This window comes from Lathyrus oleraceus, chromosome 1 (assembly GCF_024323335.1).
Source record: "Lathyrus oleraceus cultivar Zhongwan6 chromosome 1, CAAS_Psat_ZW6_1.0, whole genome shotgun sequence".
Classification (NCBI taxonomy): Eukaryota; Viridiplantae; Streptophyta; class Magnoliopsida; order Fabales; family Fabaceae; genus Lathyrus; species Lathyrus oleraceus.
In genome coordinates, this window is record NC_066579.1 from 380365508 (window position 1) to 380389211 (window position 23704).

The following is a 23704-nucleotide window of genomic DNA, read 5'->3' on the forward strand; positions in this document are numbered from 1 at the left end:
AACAAATCATAAAATTTAATATAAATACTGTAATATCGGTCCATAAGCTGTTTTTCAATTCATCGTCAATAATGTGCCAACTATCCAACAAAATACTCACTTTACTTCTACCTTATAACGCAATGTAACCCATAAAATCCTCAACATGTTCACCATAAGTCTTGCCGGTTGCAACATCAACTCTAACCGAGAAGCGAATACAGCTTTTGTGGGCTTTTTTCACCTTGATATACATCGTGGCACCTCTAGATTTTATTTTACGTTGTGTATTTGTAGAGGTAGTTGTATGAGAAGTGGAGGTTGAATTCATTGAGACACCAACATCTTTCGGGTGAGTCGTTGATGTTTTATGGGAGTTTGTCGTATCGATCATGACTATCTAAATAAAGAATAATAGCATATACACCATTTCAGTGATACTAACACTAATGCAAGTGTAAAACATGGAGAGACACCATTTCAGTAAAAAAAAATGTAGTTCAACCATGAATGATGAGATATAATCAAAATGAAAAAATTATTATCAAGAGAAACCATTTAAGTGATATGAACTAAAACTATTTCAGTAAACCATTTCAGTGACGTTGTAAGGGAATATAGATGATGTTCCTGTTGATAGAAACTAAAATTGTTTCAGTGATATGGATTAAAACCATTTCAGTAATATAAACAAAAACATGATAAATAAGTACCTCAAAAGTGATGACGAAGATTTAGTTAAGGCTGGAAATAGAGATGATGTACAGGTTTTGATGAGAGTGAGGATGAAGATCGTCAATAGTTGGAAGAGTTTTGATGAGAGAGTGACGATGAAAATCACCTAGGGTTTTTGCACATAGAATGACGATGAAGTTAGAGCGTTGATATGTAAATGAAAAGTCAGAGACCAGTTCTTTGAATTATTTCATGCAAAACATTCACATGTCGGTTTTTAGGGGAAATTGACGTGTATTCATTCATTAAAAATAAAAGAAAAAGAAAAAGCGATATAGCACCATATTCTGAGAATTCAATTAAAAGATCTTTTATGTCGGTTTTTAAGAAAAACTGAGGTATATGAGTTCATAAAAAAAGATTTTGAAAAAATTAATTAATAAATATTGATTACCTCTCAGTTCATAAGGAAAACCGAGGTATATGAGTTCATAAAAAAAACTTTTGAAAAAAATAATTAATAAATATTGACACAATATATTACCTCTCAGTTGGTACATGTAACCAAGATTAATATAAATAAAAAGGTAATAAAATAAAAGATTAACAAAGAAAAAAAGGGAAGTTGGAAAAGTCGCCAAATGAGAAATAATAAATAAATCATAGAAAATAAAAATAACATAAAATGCAATACATGGAATTCGAAGCGAGAGAAAAGGCTTTTAGTAAAATAAAACATTACGCTCTCAAGATAAATTCTCTCGGTTTTTGAATGTTCGAGGTGAAAACTTCGTCATAAAATTTGTAGTAGTGAAACTCTTGTCTTGCAACTCTAGCTTCATCTTCTTGAGGTTCTTTCTTGTTGGCATTTGTACTCTCTTGCAAAATGACAAGCTTTTGACAATTAAAGCACTACGCTCTTGTTAACCATCTTTTTTCCTCATCCGCCTCTTAGATTGCCTCCTCTAGAGTTATTTGATCCAACAACCTTATTTCCATTGCTTTCACCCTTTTGGAATGTTGGATTCTTGAAATTTTGGGACTCTCTTCCACAAAAGTTATGAAAGTTCCCTCTACCTTTGTTCATGGGTCACTTTTCCTTTTCCTTCTTGTCTCTCTCATTGAAACGGGTTTGCAAAGTGATCTCCTCTTTGCTCATTGTCGTGAGATCATTTGATTCCTCAATCGTAACCACCACATTGTCAAATCTTGACGTCAAAGAACGCTAGATTTTCGCGACAACATATTGCTCCGCGATCGTTTCTCCATACACCTTTAGTTGGTTCACCAACAAAGTAATTATTGTAGTAAAATCGTTGATGATCTCCTTCTCTTTCATTTGAATTAGCTTAAGTTGTCTTTTGTGAGTTTGTAACCTCACAACCTTTGCCTTGTCAGCCCCTGCATAGACCTTCTCCAAGATTTCTCACGCTTGCTTCGATGATTCGTAATCACCAATTTTCTTGAAATTATCTGCATCAACACATCTATGCATTAAAAATAACGCATTGAAATCTTTCGTCTCTCCCTTCTTATGCTTACATCATTGTGCATATGTTACACCTTCTACAAGTGTAGTTACCACATTCTTGATCACTTCAAGAACATCTTGATAGTCAAACACCTTCATGTATTTGTATCATTTGTCGTAATTCTTCGCCTTGAGAATTGAGAGATGTGCAAGAATTCTTTAATCGAAGACAGAAGTCATGTTTGCACACTAGATGTTTGATGGATCAAACCAGGCTCTTGATGCCAAATGTTGGAAATTAGAACAACAAAGTTGATGAATAATTGAGAAAGTGAATGTAGAAATTATGTGTGTGTGTGTGAGTGAGTGAGAGAGAGAGAGAAAAAGAATATGTATTACATCATTCACAAAAATACTCCAAGAGTATTTGATGTACAATTATCAAACAAAATTAAAATTAAAAACTCACATATATAATCGATTGACATATTATATCAATCAATTATATTTCACTACTAAATTAATTTTTAATAAAAAATACACAAACCTGACTGATTGACATATATCAACATGTTACACTTTACTCAGGACCGATCTTTCCCATGTGAAGCACGTGCTTCAGCATTTGGGCCCAATTATTATTTTTAATTATAAAGGTAATAGAGTTTACACCTATTTTTTCAAAAACAAGTGTAAAATCATAATTTATTTTCAAAAATCTATGATTTTATATTAATTTTTAAAAAAATAGGTGTAAAATCATAATTTTTAAATTTTTTTAGTTTTATAAATTAGAACTATTTTTTAAATTAGACATGAGAATCCCGACTAATTAGACCGACGACATTGACTTTACTAGTGTATTTTGTTTGACAATTTAGATGAATGTAAGCCATTGTACTTTATGCTCGATTGATTTAGATGAATGTAAGCCATGTACTTTCTCTAACCACACAAGTCATCCAGAGAACTTTTTTGATTTAATTCACAATTTTATTTATGTCTACCACATTTGAATATTAGTATATGTTTGAGACACCACATCAAATCATTTGATGTTGTTCACTTTCTTTATCATATTGGCCCCACACAGTCAAAGCAATATCTAACTAGTACAAGAATACTTCGCACCTAACTACAGGCACCTAACTACAGGGGACAAGATAAAACTTAGTACATTGATATTGTAACTTTTTCAAGAAATTTAGTTTAAGGAATCTAAAGTTTACACGGGTGTTGCATATGTTTATATACTTTATTTATAAAAAATTAATGTTTTTTTTTACAAAAACAAATAATAGAGATTTTTAAAAAATATATGACAACTTTGTATAAATTTATTAAATGTATAAAATAAAATAACTTTATTTCAAAGAATATGAAAAATATAATTAAAGACAATTTGATTGAATAATTTATTTGATTCTATTAAAAACTATTTTTTTTAATGATTGATTCTAAGTATCATGTTTACTTAATATTATAAAAATATATAAAGAAAAATGTCATTGGCAGAAATTCAGCCCTATTCGAAATATGTTATAACAAAATATAGAGAAAAAATTAAATATAACTTTATCATACTTTTTTTTCATAGTTTAGTGGAAATATATTATAACAAAATGTAAAAAAAAAAGTTAAATAAACTTTTAGCACAGAATAATTATTTGTGTTTATAATTGATAAAATGGTTTTTATACTAGTATACATATTTGACACTTATTTTTTAATTAATAAATTCTTTTAAGTGATTGAAATTGTATATGAACTTTATAACACATGAGATATTATAAAACCACCAAAATTTTAAATATTATTCTGGTTTTAAAAAATATGCTACTTTTAATATTACTCCAATCTGATTTATGTTTATTAAAAAGATAGTTAAATATATTTATTTTTTGGATTTTATGTTAACACAATTATTAATATATCTTTAATTATATTTTCATTTATAACAATATAAAATAATTAATGCATTAATAATTTTGAAATAAAAATATTAAATACATACAGATTTATTGATATTTATTTATATTCAATAATCTTTTTTATAAATAAGATCGAAAAAAAAATTCTTTACTATATATTTATATAACTTCAGAAATACTAAGAATATGCAGTAAAAAAATATAATTCTTTACCACATATATGTGTCAAGTTTAATAATTATCCCATATTCATATAACTTAAAAATACTAAGAATATGTAGTAAAAAAATAGTCTGAGAATTGAGAATGTAATTATTATTTTTAATTAAGGAGATATGTCTTTAAAATATTTAGAGGAGATATTCGAATTGTTTTTTGGCTTTAAAATTCCATACATACTATAGCAGTCCTTGTCTGCGAAAGTTAAGTCAATACAGTATAGCCACAACTGTCCTTGTCTAGGCTATGCATACAAAATAACAGTCCTTGTATGCGGTTTGAAATCAATATTATTGTATTACATTTTATAAAATTTGAAATATATATATATATATATATATATATATATATATATATATATATATATATATATATATATATATATATATATATATATATATATATATATATATATATATATATATATATATATATATATATATATATATATATATATATATATATATTAGCAATTAAATAAATATAACAAAAAATTTATATGATACAAAATTATTGAAATTATAATTTTTTGTGTCGAAACAGATTGTTCGACAGAAGTAAGGATGTGTCGAAACACCTAGGTGATGAAGTGTCGAAGTGTTTAGGTGTAGGAGTATCGAAGTGTTGAAGAGTTAGCCTCAACATTGAGTTTTACTCGTGCTCAATTTTGTAGTGTTAGCAAAATTAGACATTTTGAGCTTTGCTTGAGGAGCATGCAAACTCAACTTTATAAATAGGGAGTAATCATATCATTGTAAAATAACAAAACACATACTTGTCGTTGCAAAAGAATAAAATCTCAGTTTGAGAGTAGATAATTACTCTACAAAAATTTCTTCTTCTTTTTCCTTATTTGAAAACCTTAATCTCTCTTTCTTCCCCAATTCAATTTTGTTTCTTTTCATTACTATTGTGAATCGAAATCTTGTAATTAAGATTGATTAATTCACTCAACTGAAGAGTGAAGAACAAGAGGTGTAATCAACCTGAAAGATTGATTCTTGTTCATCAAGATCCGGCTCGAAATTCTCCATAGGTTTTTGTGAATTTCTTGAAGGGAAATTGGTGAATGTCCAACATCTGGTATCTAGAGCACTGGTTGAGCGATTCGTGGGAAGCAAAACACGATGGTGATGAATCATCCAAACGAGCATCTTGTGAAGTCTCCCAATTATGAAGAATCAGAATTATGAGAATTGGTGCAAGCAGATAAAGGTTGTCTTTTGCTATCAAGATCTTTGGGATCTTGTGAAGGAAGGAGTCATGTCGCTTGCAACAAACACGACGACTAAAGAAAATGATGCACACATAATTGAAGAAGAAAGATTATAAAGCTCTCTTTATAATTCATCAATATGTTGATGCACACAATTTCGAAAAGGTTAGTGATGTCGAATCAGCGAAAGAAGCAAAGGGAATTCTGGAAAAATTGTTTGGAGGTGCAAAAAAGTGAGATTACAAACTCACAAAAGAACGTATGAACTGCTTCAGATGGAAGACAATGAAAGCATAACTGATTTTTTCACTAGGATTACAAAACTAGTGAATCAAATCATGGTATATGGAGAAGTGTTGACATCAAGATCAGTTGTTTCAAAGATCTTGAGGTCATTGACTCCAAAGTTCGATCACGTGGTAGTAGTCACAGAAGAGCCGAAAGATTTTTCAACATTGACAAAGGAAGAGCTTCAAGTGACACTTGAATTTCATGAATAAATAATGGTTGAAAGAGTTGCAGGCAAGTCGAAGAGTGATATGACTCTGCAGGCACAATCGTCAAGAGAAAAGAAAGGCAAAGGGAAGTGGTTCGGCAACAAAGGTAGATGAGGATACAACAATTCAACTGGTCGAAATCAACAAGAAGGAGGCTGGTCGAATCAGATAAAATCCTCATACCCAAAGCAACCAAAGAGGTGGTGTTGCGGGTAAAGGAAGAGGTGGTGGTCGAAAACCTAACAAAAGTTACATTCAGTGTTTCAATTGTCAAAAGTATGTTCACTACTCAAGTGATTGTTCTGAAAAATAGAAGAATCAGGAAACTGATGCAAATTTTGCAAAGCATGAAGAAGAAGAGATCTTGCTGATGGTCACAACAAGAGATGAAGAAAGATTCCATAACCAATGGTACTTGGACTCAGGATGCTTATCACACATGACTGATAGGAAAGATTGGTTTGTCAACATGAAACCCTCAATGAAGAACATGGTAAGAATTTCAAATGATAATAGTCTAGAAGCTGAAGGTATTGGCGATGTTCTGATTATGAGGAAAGATGGCAAAAGGTCAGTAATTTCCAATGTATTGTATATACCAAACATGAAAAGTAATTTGCTCAGCATAGGACAGTTGGTCGAAAAGAACTACAAAGTGTCGATCAAAGACAAGATGATTAAAGTTCTCGACTCAGGTGGAAGATTAATCTTGAAGGCACCTATGTCTCAGAATAGGACCTTCAGGATTGAGCTTAAGGTGATTGAGCACAAGTTCCTTGCAACTGCAACTAGAAGGGATGAATGAATATGACACTATAGATTTGGTCATCTCAACTTCAAAGACATCATAGATCTGAAGAGAAGAAATATGGTTTCAGGGTTACCAGCAATTTACATTCTAGATGAAGTATATGAGGAATGTGTGCAGGCGAAGCAGCACAAGAACAACTTTAGAAAGGATGCAAGAAGCAATTTGAAGGCAATTCTTGAAGTCATATACTCTGATGTATGTGGTCTTATCCAAGTGTATTCGATTGGAGGTAACAAATACTTTTTTACATTCATAGATGATTTCAGTCGAAAACCGTGAACTTACTTGATCAAGAAGAAAAGTGAAGTGATTGAGGTATTTGCCAAGTTTAAATCTATGGTCAAAAGACAAAGTGGTCGAAAGCTCAAGATTTTGAGGAATGATGGTGGTGGAGAATATGTCTCAAAAGATTTCGACATGTTGTGTGAGAAATAAGGGATTATGCATGAGGTGGTGTCATCCTACACTCCACAATAAAATGGAACTCCATAAAGGAAGAATAGAACCATCATGAATATGGTGAGAAGTATGTTGAAAGGAAAGCATTTATCCAAAGAATTATGGGGAGAAGTTGTGTCGACTGCGACATATATTTTGAATAGATGTCCGACGAAGAAGCTAGAAGGAATTACGCCTAAAGAATGTTCGTTTGGTGTCAAGCCTAGCTTGACTCATCTGAAAGTATTTGGATCTATAACATATAGACATGTGCCAGATCAGTTGAGAAGAAAACTTGATGATAAGTTAAGTCAGATGATCCTAATAGGATATCATTCGACTGAAGGTTACAAGTTGTTCGACCCAATGAACAAGCAAGTAATGATCAGCAGGGACGTGATCATAGATGAGCTTAAGGAATGGGATTGGACTGAAAATGTCAAGAAAGATTCAATGAGAATATCATGTGAAGAACCAGCAAGTGAAGTCAAAAGAGAAGTTCGACAAGAAGAAGTCATATGTCAAGCAAGCACAAGCAGGCCTCAGAGAACAAGAAACATGCCTGTAAGGTTGCAGGAATGTGTGATTACATCAGATGATGCAGTCGATGATGAAGGTGAGCTAATACACTATTATTTTTATGCAGATGTTGAACCAGTCAATGCAGCTGAAGCATTGAAGGAGTTGAAGTGGGTGAAAGCAATGAGTGAGGAACTAGAGTCCATCAAAGTCAACAACACTTGGTCACTTGTCGAATTTCCACAAGGCAAGAAGGAAATCGATGTGAAGTGGGTATACAAGGTGAAGTTAAATCCCAATGGTGAAGTAAATCAACACAAAGTAAGGCTTTTGGCAAAAGGGTTTCTTCAGAAGGAAGTGTCGCCACCAGGGTTTCGGGAGCGAGGAACCAGACAGACTGAACAAAAGAATACGCCCATCCTGAAGAGAGACATCACAAAACAGAAGAGTCGCCATCAAATTTTATTTAGTCCTATAAGAAGGAAAGGGGAAATAGTCTATAAAACCCTCAGGGAAAAGAGGTGCACTTAAGAAGTGCAATACGGATAAAGAATCGGTCTCGCAATCGAGATTGAGTTTGGAAGTCGATTATTCAAGGGGAGGTATTAGCACCCCTCACGTCCATGGTACTCCATGGGAACCACTTAAGTTGTTAGCATGCGTGGGTATTTATCTCATTTATTGCTTTACTTTCAAAAGAGTGTGAAAGAATAGGATTTTTGGTTTTTTATTATTGTGCTCGCCAAGGATTATGGCCCTCGTACCTATGTATCATTCATCGGATGATGAAGAATCAAAGCTCCTTAGTTCAGAGTAAAAAATGTTTGTGAGTTGGTTGATTTTACCTTTGAGAAAAGGGTTTTATGAAAAGAGATGTTTATAATTAGTTTACACTAAAGTCTATGGGTGGAGATGAATATTCTAGAAAAACAAGCCAAGCGTCTTGTGTCCAAAATAATCAAAGTAGGGGTAGGAAAGCTCCATTCTTACTCATTCTCCACCACTTAAGGCTCGTTTTTCACAATAACAATCGTAGTTTTATTGTTTTTTGAATTTGAATATGAAAATGCCGCTTGATGTTGGATCAATAGTTTGTTGATTTTGATTATGAAATTGGTGATGGATAAAGAATATACAAAGTAACCAAACAAGAAAGTAAAGGGTCTAATTGTATGGTAGCCCAAGAGAAATCCTTATGTGTGTAAAAGTGACCTAAGTTAACAAAGGATAATGGTCTTACAGTCATGTCTCTCTAGGGTAGTGCCATGATGTCATTCTTACAACAGGTATATAAGTTACATATGAAATCCAAAGTTGAAACCAGGTGTCACAAGATGAGGGCAATGTCTTCCAAGCAAAGGTCCTAAATGAGATCCTATAAGTTCAATGGTTGATTACATGTGGAATGCATCTTTTTGGTCTTATCATTTTATCATGTTTTTGTTGTTTGTAATTGTATGATGATAATGAGGTAAATTACAATAATAAACATGCATGATGAGTATATACAATGATTATAATGAAGATGAATATTATAAAATAAATTATAATGTAATTACATAAAAGTAAATCATAAGGTAATAACATTGACATAAAAATAAACCACAAGACAATAATAACAGAATCACAACAACGAAGTTTAGTGGTAAACAAAGTTAGTGAAGTATAGTTAGTGGTTAGTAAAAATGTACAAGGTAACTAATTGAGTATTATCTATCCACAGGTCAAAAGATTCAAAATATGGCGCATCAAGGGATAACTTATCACTAATGAAAAGTATTGAAGATGATCAATGATCAACTAACAATAAATTTGTAACAATGAAAGTTATACAACCCCAAGTCCATCTATCAATAGTTTGACAAACGAAAGATTGTATCACTCAATGATTAAAGATTAATAAGTTGATTAATGGTTAAGTTAAATAATGATATAATGATTTATGTACAAAGTAATCAAGGAAACATAATGGTTAGAGGGTTAGTATCCAATGGAATCAAAACAAACAAGATGAAATAACAAGTTTTATATACAAACATGGCTTCATCTATGTGTCAAATGACTTAGGTTTGGTTGAAATAGAGGCAACCTATCAATGCCTCAAAGTATCATGAATGATCCCTTGATCATTCATTTATAGATTTGAAACAATGAAGGTTTTATTAATCCTAATCAACCATAGTCATGACCTAATAAACTTCACTAGCCACTATGATTCAAGACATGAAAAGTCAACAAAAAATGCCCAAAATAAATAAACCAAAGGTGTAAAAAAATAAAAGGGAGAAGAATAATGAGGATTTGTTTTGAAAATATTTTAATCAGAATTAAAATAAAGGGTGAAAAAAATAAAATGAAAATGAAAATAAATATGTTTAAAAATAATAAAAAGAAAAAGAAAAAGAGAAAACATCACATGGAGAGCGTTAGGGGTTGAACCCCTGACCTTGGGGTCATGGGGTCAACCCCCTTACCAACTGAACTGCGCGCTCTTGGTGTTAAGGAAACGCCTTGATGAACTACAATATTAAACCAAATGCTAAAATAAAACATGCGCGCGATTCAGCCAATCAGAGTGAGACAACAAACATTTTCAAATGCGCGAAGAAGAATTCGTCCTCAACCTCTAACCATCCAAAATCAAACTTAAAAACTCATGTTTTCAAAGGGATTTAAACATGGAATCATCCTCCCACACTTCATCGTTCTCATCTCCACACTCATGAGCCATTGATTGGCTTTGAGTGTGGAGAATTTCTCAAAAGTTCAGAAATTTGATTTAATCTAAAATAAAAATTAAATGGTTGATGATGGATAATTGAGGTTCAAATCATGGGGTTAAGCTTATGTGAATGATTTAGAGCAAGAGGATAACTTGTTTGAGTGAAGAAGATGAGTGGAACTATCTGATCAAAATCGGTTTCAGAAGTGAACTACGATGGTTACGGTCAGCTCAGGGGAATCGTTTGCATGGTAAGTTAGTGTTTCAGAAAGCTTTAATGATGTTATGGGATGGATTATGGGTACTTTGTTTGAACTTAAATGACTTAAAACTTGAAAAGAGGAACTCTGTTTTTGGGGAAGAAACTCGGTTTTGCAGCATGGTGATTTTGGATTTTGAAGCTTGGTTATGAGATGGAAAACCTTCCCCTATTTACAGGGAAGGTGTTGGATCTTTAGGTGAGAGAATGAAAGGGATTTGATTAGAGTTTGGATGTGGCTTGAAGCATGCTTGAAAATGGGATTTTTAGGACAAGAGTTGGCATGTTCTGATCTGGTTTTCACTCCCAACCATCTGATTTTGCTCCTTAGCATCAAACAAGTGCAACAAAGTGCTTTTATTTGACCTGTTAAGGCTTTGTCATTTTATCCATTTTGGGAAATTTCTGAACTTTGCACATGGCTTGGGTTCCTTATTTTGTGACCTCCTTGTATCTAAGTTGTCTTCCAAACATGTCACATTGTTAGGGGTCAAAACGAATCAAATCAATGTGGTTAAATGACTTGGTACACAAAAAATGCAAATTCTGACTGGTTTGGTGCATCATGATAAAATCCAAACTTTGAACTTGGGCCAAATGAAATTGGCTTGTGCATTTTGCACGAAACTTGTTCCAAATACTATTTGCCATGTCCTTGATCAAATGCAAAAAGAACCAGGTCAAAAGAAGTTGTGGTTTGGAAATATCAATGTGGTAAAGTGGGGGTCTTAGGCATGATTCTAGGTCTTGCTAGGCATTTGGACCAGCTTGGCTAATGTAAAAATTGAGATCCTTGATCAATGAATTAGGTCTTGGACCTTGAAACAAAGTTTTATAGGGACTCAATTAGGACATTTGGCACAAATAAGATTTTGAAAAGCTTGAAAGGTGAAAAAGTTATGGATTTCGGACCAAACGGTAGGCCATTCTTGCCAAAATGTGACCAACCAACTGTTAGCTGTAACTTTGACGCTAAAAAAGATATAAGAAGTCAAGTATAAAACTTAAGGAAATATTTGAAAGAAATTTAAGCTAACTTCAATGGGAGTTAGGCAAAGCCTTTTTCGATTGGAATTTGGCAAGAAATTGTTATATTGTCGAAATAACGTTATAGGCTTTAGAAGTTTCTGAAACAGTTCGAAGATGAGTTCGACGAAGGTAATTCGAAATGAGGTTAATAACCATATTTCGGTCTTATCCTTTCATTCAAAGGATGCATGGAGGCCTATGAAAAGCGAAACAAATGCAAACAAGAATGTGTCATTTTCTGGAGAAAAAACTGTTTGTTACCGTTACTATCGAAGTAATATAAATATGAATCTTAGAATTAGGATTTAGTGTGTTCAATATTGTATCAAATTCAAAACCACTCACCGCCTTTGAAAAAACTTCTTGTTTTTAGCAGGTTATGGAACACTAGTCGAAGCGTACACTGATGAGCATGTCCCAAACCCATTTGTATTTTTGGGTCCCATTTTAAATCAAACAACAAAACAATTGAAAAAAGATTTGAAAAAGCGTTTTAAAAAATTTGATAATAAAAAAGAAAGAAAGAAAAGGGTCTCAAATCTTGGGACAAGAATTAAAAGAAATAGAAAATGAATTGAATGAAATCCAAAAAAAAATCATCAATTAATCCAATGATTGAGGAATTGCCTGATATAATTCAATCTATTAATTGGACAAATTCATAAAAAAAAAAAGATAAAAGATCTTAATGTTAAAACAAAGACGATCTTAAAGCAAATAGAAAAAATGACAGAAGAAAAAAACGAGGGGTTATAACTGATGCTAAAAGATTAGAATTAAAAAAAATCGTTTCCAAATTCTTCAAAGAAGAAAATTTCGATTAATCCGTAAATCCTATTGTTTTTTTAAAATTTTCATGGAAAGGCTATACATACATATCCTTATTACTAACTATGTAGAAGGTTTCCTTACTTTGAGCATTATACAATGTTATCTTATTTATATTGAATTTATTCATTATTTATTTGAATTAACAAATAAAATTGTAAAGAAATCCATTTACAATTACAATAAAAAAATGAAAAAAAGTTGATAAAATAAATCAAAGTATAATTCCCTTTATGTCGACTATAGACAAACCTTGAAATGTGAATTCAGAAAATTCTTGTGATGTATATTCTTTGTCACAAGCCTATGTATTGTTTAAATTATCTCAAAGCCAAGTTAGTAATGGATATAAGTTGAGATCTATTTTTGAATCTCATGGAAGATCTTTTTTTATGAACAATGAAATAAAGGAGTATTTATTGAGAATACAAGGAGAAAGATTAAATTCAAAATTAAAAGATAAGAACCGTCTCGATTCTATAATAAATCAATGGACAAATTGGTTAAAGCTTCATTATCAATATGTTTTACCTCAGAGGGCAGGGTCGAGATTAGTACCACAAAAGTGGAGGAATAAAATCCATGAACAGCGGGTGACTCAAAATAAGGATTTAGATGAATATGGTTCATCTCAAAAAACGCTATTAATTTTTTCCAAAAAAGAACAAATAGACTTAGTAGAATTAGAAAAAGAAGTAGAAGTGGACTTAGTATATGATCTTTTCTCCTATTAATATATAAATTATCCGGATAAGAAAAAATCATATATTTATGGATATAAATCACAGTCTTATAACATACCTAAAAATCTCAAAGAATTACTTGCTATAATGAGCGATAGCTTTATCCAAAATTATATAGAAAAAGATGGTATAGTTATGGAAAAAAATATGGATAGAAAGTATTTTCATTGAATGGAAAAAAGAAATAAGAATTCCATAACGAATAAGAAAGTATTGACCCCAAGATTTGTGTTTTTTTTCCTAAGTAAGTGCATATAAGAAGAATAATTGGATCTTACCACTAGATTTCTTTTTTATGCCATTTTATACAAACAACATTACTGATGAAACACAGTTAGAGTTAGAAAAGAAAGAATACGAGCTTAAAGAAAAACTAAATTTATATCTCGCAAAGTATTATACGATTCGTCCCCATCATCGCCGTCATGGTTTTAAGATAAGTACAGAAAGGTCGACTATAGTTAAAGAACATGATTATTTAATAAACAAATATTTGAGTTATTATATGGACTATGCGTGGGGCATCACATATGATATGTTTCAGAATTTTAACATACAAGGTTACTTGCTTGAGTTGAAAAGGCTAAAAAAATCACTATTGTGGCTATAAAAAAGGGATATAAATATAGAAAATTTGGTGCGTCTGAACAATACGGACTTTTGTTATGCAAACTCTACGGACACAACAAAATTATGGGACTATCTAATGTTTTTTATTGAACCCGGTATGGGACTACCTGATGTTTTTTATTGAATCCAGTCGTGTTTCTATAAAAATTTATGAACAAATCTTTATATATCAAACCATAAGCATAGCATTGAAGCACAAGCGCAAAATTTCGAAAAGAAACTCAAAATAGTCGTCTTGAGAATTATGATTTACTTATTCCCGAAAGTCTTTTATCCCCTAGACGCTGTAGAGAATTGAGAATTCTAATTTCTTTGAACTCTAGGACTAGAAAGACTATGGATAGAAACACAATAAACAAGAAAAAAAATTCTTCTCAAGTTTTGACTAAAAATAAGGATCTTGATAGCGATACAAAAAAACTCAAGAATTTAAAATTCTTTCTTTGGCCAAATTATCGATTTGAAGATTTAGCTTGTATGAAGCGCTATTGGTTTGATACGAATAATGGAAGTTGTTTCAGTATATTAAGAATACATATGTATCCTCGATTGAAAATCAAGATTTTGATACATGAATATTTCTTGTAACATATCTATCTGATAATATTTCTTGTAATATTTCTATCTGATATTTGATACATGAATATTTCTTGTAACATATCTATCTGATTTTTGATACATGAATATATATATATATATATATATATATATATATATATATATATATATATATATATATATATATATATATATATATATATATATATATATATATATATATATATATATATATATATATATATATATATATATATATATATATATATATATATATATATATATATATATATGCCCACACGCATTGTGGGATTGATAAGAATTCAATGATGTCGCCATTAGATAGAATAGATAGAAAAAAATATATAGAAAAATTTAAATAAATAAAAAAGAGTCATTCCTATTACTGATCAATAAAAATATCTACCAAAAAGGAGGGGAACTTTCATTTTATGATAAAAAAATCATTTATACCTATTATTTAAAAAAAACGGGATCGGTTGAATTTCAAGTATTCAACTTTACTAATAAGATACGAAGACTTACTTCACATTTTGAATTACACCTAAAAGACTATTTATCTCAAAGAGGTTTACATCTAATTCTAGGAAAACGACAACGACTATTATCGTATTTGTCAAAGAAAAACAAAATACGTTATAAAAATACAATAAATCGGTTGGGTATTCGGGATTCACAAATTAGGTTATTTCAAGAATCATTTTCAATTATTCGATTTATTAGATACTGAATTTTGATGAACTTTTTTTTGAACGATTCATGGAAGAATGAATCGAGGAAAAACCTATGAATATCCAAACTACAAGAAAATACCTCATGATGGTAAATATGGGGTCTTAACACCCATTGATGCATGGTGTTCTTCGACTTATTGTTACTCTTGATGGTGAAGATGAAATTGATTGTGAACCAATATTGGGTTATTTACATAGGGGTATCGAAAAAATAGCAGAAAACCGAACAATTATACAATATCTACCTTATGTAAGACGTTGGGATTATTTAGCTACTATGTTCACATAAGAAATAACTGTAAACGGACCGGAACAATTGAGAAATATTCAAGTACCTAAAAGAGCTAGACATATATGAGTAATTTTGTTTGAGTTAAGTCGTATAACTTCTCATCTACTATGCTTGGAACCTTTTATGACAGATATTGGTGCACAAATCCCCTTTTTCTATATTTTTAGAGAAAGAGAATTAATATATGATTTATTCGAAGCTGCGTCAGGTATGAGAATGATGCATACTTTTTTTTCGTATTGGAGAAGTAGTGGTTGATCTACCTTATGGTTGGATCGATAAATGTTTTGACTTTTGCAATTATTTTTTAACAAGGGTTATTGAATATCAAAAACTTATTACGCGAAATCCCATTTTTTTAGTACGGGTTGAAGGAGTGAGTGTTGTTGGTAGAGAGGAAGTTATAAATTGGGGGTTATTAGGACTGATGCTTCGGGCTTCCAGGATACAATGGGATCTATGTGAATTTGATAATTATGAGTGTTACGAGGAATTTGACTGGGAAGTTCAATGGAAGAAAGAAGGAGATTCATTAGCTCGTTATTTAGTTTGAATTGATGAAATGGTGGAATCCATAAAAATAATTCAACAGGCTTTGGAAGGAATTCCAGGGGGGCCTATGATTTTTTTTGAAATTCGCTGCTTTGATAGAGAAAAGGAGCCAGAATGGAATGATTTTGAATATCGATTCATTGGTAAAAAAACCGTCTCCTACTTTTTACTTGCCAAAACAAGAACTTTATGTGAGAATTGAGGCCCCCAAGGGAGAATTAGGAATTTTTCTAATAGGAGATCAGAATGGTTTTCCTTAGAGATGGAAAATTCGTCCACCTGGTTTTATTAATTTGTAAATTCTTCCTCAATCAGTTAAAATAATGAAACTGACTGATATTATGATAATACTAGGTAGCATAAATATCATTATGGGAGAAGTTAATCATTGAAATGATAATTGACACAACGGAAGTCCATTATATAAACTCCTTTTCCGGATTGGAATCTTTCAAAGAGGTCTATGGAATTCTATGGATACTTGTACCAATTTTTATTCTTGTTTTGGGAATCACACTAACTATACTAGCAAATGTATGGTTAAAAAGAGAAATATCTGTAGGGGTACAACAACGTATTGGACTTGAATATGATGGTCCTTCTAGAATTCTTCAAGCTCTAGCCGACGGAACAAAACTACTATTCAAAGAGAATTTTATTCCATCTAGGGGAGATATTCGTTTATTCTGCATCAGGCCATCCCTATCAATCATATCCATTCTAATAAGTTATTCAGTAATTCCCTTTGGTTATAACTTTGTTTTATCTGATTTCAATATAGGTTTTTTTTATGGATTATTATTTTGAGTTTGCTCCCATTGGACTTCTTATGTCAGGATATGACTCAAATAATAAATATTCCTTTTTGGGTGGTCTACGAGTTGTTGCTCAATCGATTAGTTATGAAATACCATTAACTCTATGTGTCTTATCAATATCTCTACGTGTGATTCATTAAAACCGAAAAAGCTATTCGATGTTATTACTATGCTCCTCTCTTTATAGTACTATATTTCTATGTAGTACTATATAGGAAAGGAGGCTAATAAATTGAATAGAAACCTTCATTATCCTTATTTTCTTTTTTAGAATTCTGATTGAAGAACTAAATTAGATAGTTATATGAGCGAAATAAAACAAATTCTATTTAATCTAATTTCATAATACTCTATTACTTCTAGTTAGTAGATAGTATGATGATTTGAATGAAAGGGATGTAAAAATATGGAGTCTCATTTTCTATGTATAAGAATGAAATAAAATTATAAACAAAATATGCCATTTAACCTAAGATTGGATAATTTGTCATCCCGTTTTGAAGCGGTCTCAAAAGACCAACCTTATTGAGTTTTAGTTACAATTTTTATGAATTCTCATAGATATATAAAAATAAGGGGGATTAATAAAAAAGAGTGGATAGTTAGAAACATCAAGATACAAAAAGGATTAGTAACACAAATTTTGTAAATTATCCAAAAGACAATTTACGCAGAATATAAAAAGAATACTAATTAAAGAAATTTTTGTAAATTATCCAAAAGAAAATTGTAAATTAGAAAGCAGTACTCCCCACAAACTCAATCCAGAGTATGCTTCCATCTGCTCACTAAATAAATTACTATCAGGAACGAAAAAATCCTTTAAAATTTTTGCAAGTCCCTTTTTCATAGCACAAAAAAGAAGAATAGGAAGAAAACAAATAAGAAATCAAAAAGGAAAAATAAATTTCTCTTTCGTTTTTGATTTATTATATCCATATTCATGGAGATCAAATTCACATCATGGAGAAAAGAGTTTTCTGAAACACCATATTTTCATTCGATGTCAATCTATTTACATTAAAGTCATTCTCATTCCATTTACATTCTTGTCGAAATTATGTTTTTTCCTCATACTTTCTATAAATCCTTCTTGCATTACTTTTAATTGCGACATTATCTTCGAAGAACTTGCTAGTAAAACAAAAACTATACACATATGTCCTAGGAACAATCTAGTCGATCCTGTAAGTAACCAAAATATCAATTTTGGAAGACTAGCGTTTGTTTACTAAAATCCAAGGTAAATAAATTGGCACACCTGGTAGGACCCTTGTGTCTAGTTTTTTTATTATTGTATTTGAAATAAAATCTGCATTAGTTCTTCATATAAAATTTTCTCAAACTTTATTGCATGAGATTGAGAAGTGGCACGGTAGCCAGAAATAACGCATCAAGACCAAAAAGGAAATAAGTTAGAAAATGGTTAATCCATCAAACAATAATAGAGAACAACCTCCTCATTCTATAGGAAAAAATACGGCCACAACGAATCTGACCAAAGCAATGTCTGCTACAGCGAGCACGACGACAATACCGTCAAACGCACAAAGTGGACCATTATTACCATCCCCGTGAACATAGGGATAACTAGTAACCCCAAGGCCAGTAGGGACCAATAGTTTTAGGCCTTACATGTCTGGGTTTACAATGTCGATGAATGGTCGCGAACAACCATATGGCATGCCAACTTCTACGATGGCAAATTTGCATAATAATACGTCATCATTTACTGATCCAATGGAGACTATAATTTCACCTTTACAAGGGTCAGGATCAGCCATTAATAACTTGGGTCGAAGTACCCGACCCTCAGGGGTGGGAGTTTCTGCCCAATTACCCACTTTCACTACCAATTATATGGCGGTATTAAGGAAGCAATGGAAGAAAGCAACCATGAGATGGTTCATATGCTTGCCCAACATATGGGGACGATAGTCAATCCTTTAATCCAAAATACTACCCAAACTAATCAGCAAAATTCTCAAACTAATCAACAATTGGCAACACAGATGACGCGAATTATAGATTTCTTTAGCGCACCTCAAGCGCCAGTTCGATAACCTCATCGAGAATGGATGGTAGAGAACTGGGGTTTGATCTTAAGAGAAGACCCAACAATAAATCATGCCCAACAGTTTGTACCCAATGTAGCGGGGTATTCGTTACCGTTAGAGATATTGACTAAATCTAAGGTAAATCATACAAGTCGAGTCGCCACCGCACTTCTATTTATCCAAAGGAATGGTTAGAAAGCGAACAAAAACCTAAAAGTTTTATCGAATCAAAAACTAGTAAAAATGTCAGAGATCTGGGTAAGGGGGTTGGTTATGCAATGGGAAGGTGTTAGGCACCTAAAACATCCTAGGTACTCCTAGGGATCCCTTTTCACATTGGTTGTAAGGTTGGTATTTTGTGAAAACTTGTTTGTGCAAACATGATTGAAGAGATGAGAAGAGAATGTACAAGTTATTTACATTTTGTGTTTGGATGGATGAACCCATTGCCTACGTACCATCTTAAAAAAGATTAGGATCAAAACCTCGTAGTTCGGGGTAAAAAATCTCAAAAAAAGTTGGTGAATTGATTGGTCCAAAAGCCTTAAGGTCTTTTGTTATCCAAGGGAGAAAACTCAACCTAAAAACCACAAATCCACCATGTGAGAATAGCTTCAACATGCTAGTGAGGGGTTAACCCTATAATAAGCATGGAAGACTTGTTGTCCATCACTAAGGATAAAGATGAGTATTACATCTACCTCAAGGATAACTCAAACCTAATAGCTAAAGGTTATGAAAAATTTGATTAAGAAGGTGGCCATTGAAACCACAAAAAGACATTTGAATGGGTTGTATTTACCAATGAAAAGTATTTACAAAATGGTCAAAGTTGACTTAGAAGTTCAATTCAAAATAAGTGTTATGAAAAGAGAGTTTGAAAATCAAAAGCATAAGGCTTAGGTTTCTAATGTTTGAAAAGAAGTGTTTAATGTTTGCACAAAAGTTTTGGCTAGGGTTAGAGTGGAGGGAAGAAGAAGAATGGCTAAGGTCCTAATCATACAAGAGATAAAGGATAAGAAACAAGACCATAAATGGAGTTCCTCTCTTGAGATCATATTGATGATCCAAGTAGCTCCCATCCTTTGGAATATGCAAGCAAATAAGTAAAAGCTCAAGCAATCAACATAACCAAGCAAGCTCTTAGAAGATCCCCAATGGCTCTTGTATCTTTCACTTTGGATGAACATGGTAATGGTTCTTCAATTTGAGCTCTCATAGGATTCCCTAGCACAAAAGCACACACATCAAAAAGTTCCATGAAGTAAATCAAGAATGGACAAGAGTGAGTTTAGAGGTTTGGTCCTTCTAATCCATCTTCATATTAAGATCCTTTTACTCCAATTTTGCATAGGGGAAGTCCTAGAAACTAAGTCCATTTGTCCATTCCTTTGCATTTTGGTCCACAACAATCAAAAACAAAACACAAGCACAATAATATATACACAATTATATGCTCAAGTGAGCAAAAGGCAAATTGCATTAACATAAACATGTGCCCAAATGAGCAAAGGAAAAAGCAAATGAATAATATGTACAAGAATAGTAAATTGCATAAAAGTAAAGAGCAAAAAGTAAATGTTAATTGTTAATGGTTAGTGTTAGTAGTTAGTGTGCCATAAGGAAAATTTAGCGCTATGTTAAGCAATCGTAATTAGACTTATGTAGAAGTCACAACTATCTGAGGCCGGTCAATAATAATGTAGGCAACAACACAAGTTAGAAGTCTTGATTAGTGAACCAAGTTCCAACAACTTGCCATGCCAAAAAGAAAATGGGAAATGATCTTGTATTGGTTTAAGTCCTTTGCATGATTTAGGAAGCAACCTATCCTTAATGCAAAGCCATTCACTTGATCATATGATCAAGATGAATTAGATTTGAATCAAGGAAGATTAAATCTCCCTAATCAATTATAACTTATCAACCTTCAACTCATTGATCAAAAAGAAGAAAGAAGAAGAAGAAGGAGATGGAGAATGGAAATGGAAAATGAAAAGAATAAAGTGCATTAAATGAGATGGAATGTACCAATCAACATATGTTGACCAATGACATTGAGAATCAATGTCAAACAATCAAAAACAGAAATGAGATGAAGATTGGAAGTCAAGACATGAACAAAATATTTTTGGCATTTTTAATATTTAAAATAAACTTGAATTAAAATAATAAAGAAAGGTCAAACTTCAAAATCACTTCAAATCAACCTTGAAAGGTCCAAGTGATTTATCCCAATTTCAACAAGGTCAAACAAAGTTTGACAAAACATTTCAGCATTTTTAAAAGTCAGAAACTATTTTTAATCAATTAAAAATGAAGAAAAATAACCTAATTGAACTAAAATCTCAAATAAATCTCAAATCAATTAAAAAATTGATGAGAATATTTTTCATAGATCCATCATCATTCAAATAGGTTAGGAAAATATTTTTGTATTTTTTGAATATCCAAAACTATTTAAAATGAATTAAAAATAACCAGAAAAGAGAAAATTCATAAAAAATATCAAATGACAAAATAAAAAATATTAAAAATCATTTTTAGAAACTAGAATTTAAATGGAGAAGAATGCAATTGGTCCCATATTTTTTGGAATTAAAATGAAGAAGTTATGAATTTTTGAAATTAGAGGAAATAAAAGGAATAAAATCAGAAATTAAAAAAGGAGAAAAAACCAGGAGCGTCTGATCAAGCCTCATTAATTGACGTGGCTGATCAAACGCTCCACATGCGCGCGCTCATGGTGGTCTCCAGTCAAACGCGTCACACAAGGCATTATTAAAAGTCATAAGATCCAAAGGCTGGGATACAAACTGGAGATCAAATCCAAGGGCTCACAATTGATCTGGCAAAGAGACGGTGGCCAGAGCCACCGTCTTCTCCGGTGAGCTCCGGCGAGACTCAAAAATTGCAGAGATGCAAATGTCCACCAAAATGGGCGATCTAGGTACCGTTCGAAAGAGGAAGTGATGTACATCACCCCTGTACCACTCACTTCCACTATAGATTCCTATAAACTGAGAAATCAGAGATGGAAGCATGATGGTGTTCATCATGAACTTGCTTGATTTCAAAAATTAAACACACAGCAATGATGCCTCTATAGGGAGGACTTCAGACAACACAATATCCAGTTCAATAGGTCAAGGGATAAGGAGTTTCGAAGAAAAAACCAGTTGAAGTAAACCTTTGAATTGTGAAGATCTGAGCTCCTTTCCTTGGTTCTTTTGTCAAAACAGAAGTTCAATGGATTATATGATGAAGGTCTAGGAACTTTAGATCTAAAGATTCAACCAGATTTAGTTGAATTTTAGATCTGAAAAATTGAAGAAAATGTGAACTAGTTCCTTTGGTAATGGCTAGGTTTTGATTTCTGCAGCATTTCAGATTGATTCAGGGTCCTCAATTATGAAGCATAACATGTCTATTTATAGCTGAATTGGAGGCAAGGCAAGGTGAATTTCGTGTGAATGAAAATTGAAGGCCTCCATGCATGGGCCTGTACAGGCGCATGGAGGGCCCAAAAGCCAATGCAAATGGATTCTGAAATGATTTGGAGAAGGTTTGGACGTGTGGTTTGCACTCCAATTGCTTGCATATGAAGTTTCACGTAGAAATGCATAATTGGGCCTAAAACGTCACCTCTTCGAAAATGCCAGTTAGAAAATCCAAACATAAGCATATGGGTAATGGTTGGAAAGGTCTTGACCTAAGGAACAAATGTTATGTTGAGCAAAAACTCATTTGAAGTGTGGAAATTTATGAAAACATGCCATGAAGTTCATAGTGCAAAACATGCCTTTGAAAATTTTGCCAAATTGGACCAACTTCAAGCCCTTCTGTTTTGATGATGCAAGCCTCAAATGGAAAAACATCCAACATCAAAGTTGTATATCTTTTCAATACAATCAAAATGGACTTAAAGTTTGAATCATTTGTATTTTTGATGAAGAAGTTATGGGCACTTGAAGTTGGACTTGTTTTGCCTTTTAATGCATTTGGTCCAAAGTGACCTATAATGTTTTGCATTATCACATGTATTTCTTTTGAGATTTTGAAATTTTGTTCAACATAACATTTGAATTAGACATCTTAATCTTTCCAATTCGTTTTATCCCACCTCAAAATCATGAAAAATGAATGAGTTATGTTCTTGGGAAGTTGACCCAAAATTAGGGTTTCAGTCAAAATGACCTATAATGTCTTGGAATGGAAAATGACCTTCCAAGCTTCAAACCAATTTTTATGAACATGAAAGTTGTTAATATTGTCCTTAAGAACATTTTTTCTTTTGGGATCATCACCATTTGACCAACACATAGAAAGTTAGGTCTCAGTGTATTTCAAAATAGTCAGATGAATTGGCTGATCAACTTCTCAAGTCCACAACTAATATCTTGATGAATTGATGATTGAGGACACTCAAATAAGTTCAAATATGCATTAATAGATGAATTAAAGGACTTCCCTTGATTGTATTTGACCATGGGCTGAGGTGAAGGAGAATTGCCATCCAAGGCGCAGCGGAATATAAAAAAATTTCTCCTTTAATGATCCTTACGAATGGGCATGATCAGTGATAGAATCGTTACCTCTTGTGGCGATTCAAACCTTTGGTGCAGATCTCTGATAATGATCGAATCCTTTGAAGCAAATCTGCGGGGCGATCACGAACGTTGAATGATGACAACGTCTCTACTCA

At 32.2% G+C, this 23704-nt stretch overlaps 1 pseudogene; it reads left to right on the plus strand.

Annotated features, from left to right (window-relative positions):
* The first annotated feature begins 16517 nt into the window (after nt 1-16517).
* LOC127138198 (NAD(P)H-quinone oxidoreductase subunit 1, chloroplastic-like) lies at nt 16518-17332 on the plus strand (annotated as a pseudogene).
* Nucleotides 17333-23704: the final 6372 nt, after the last annotated feature.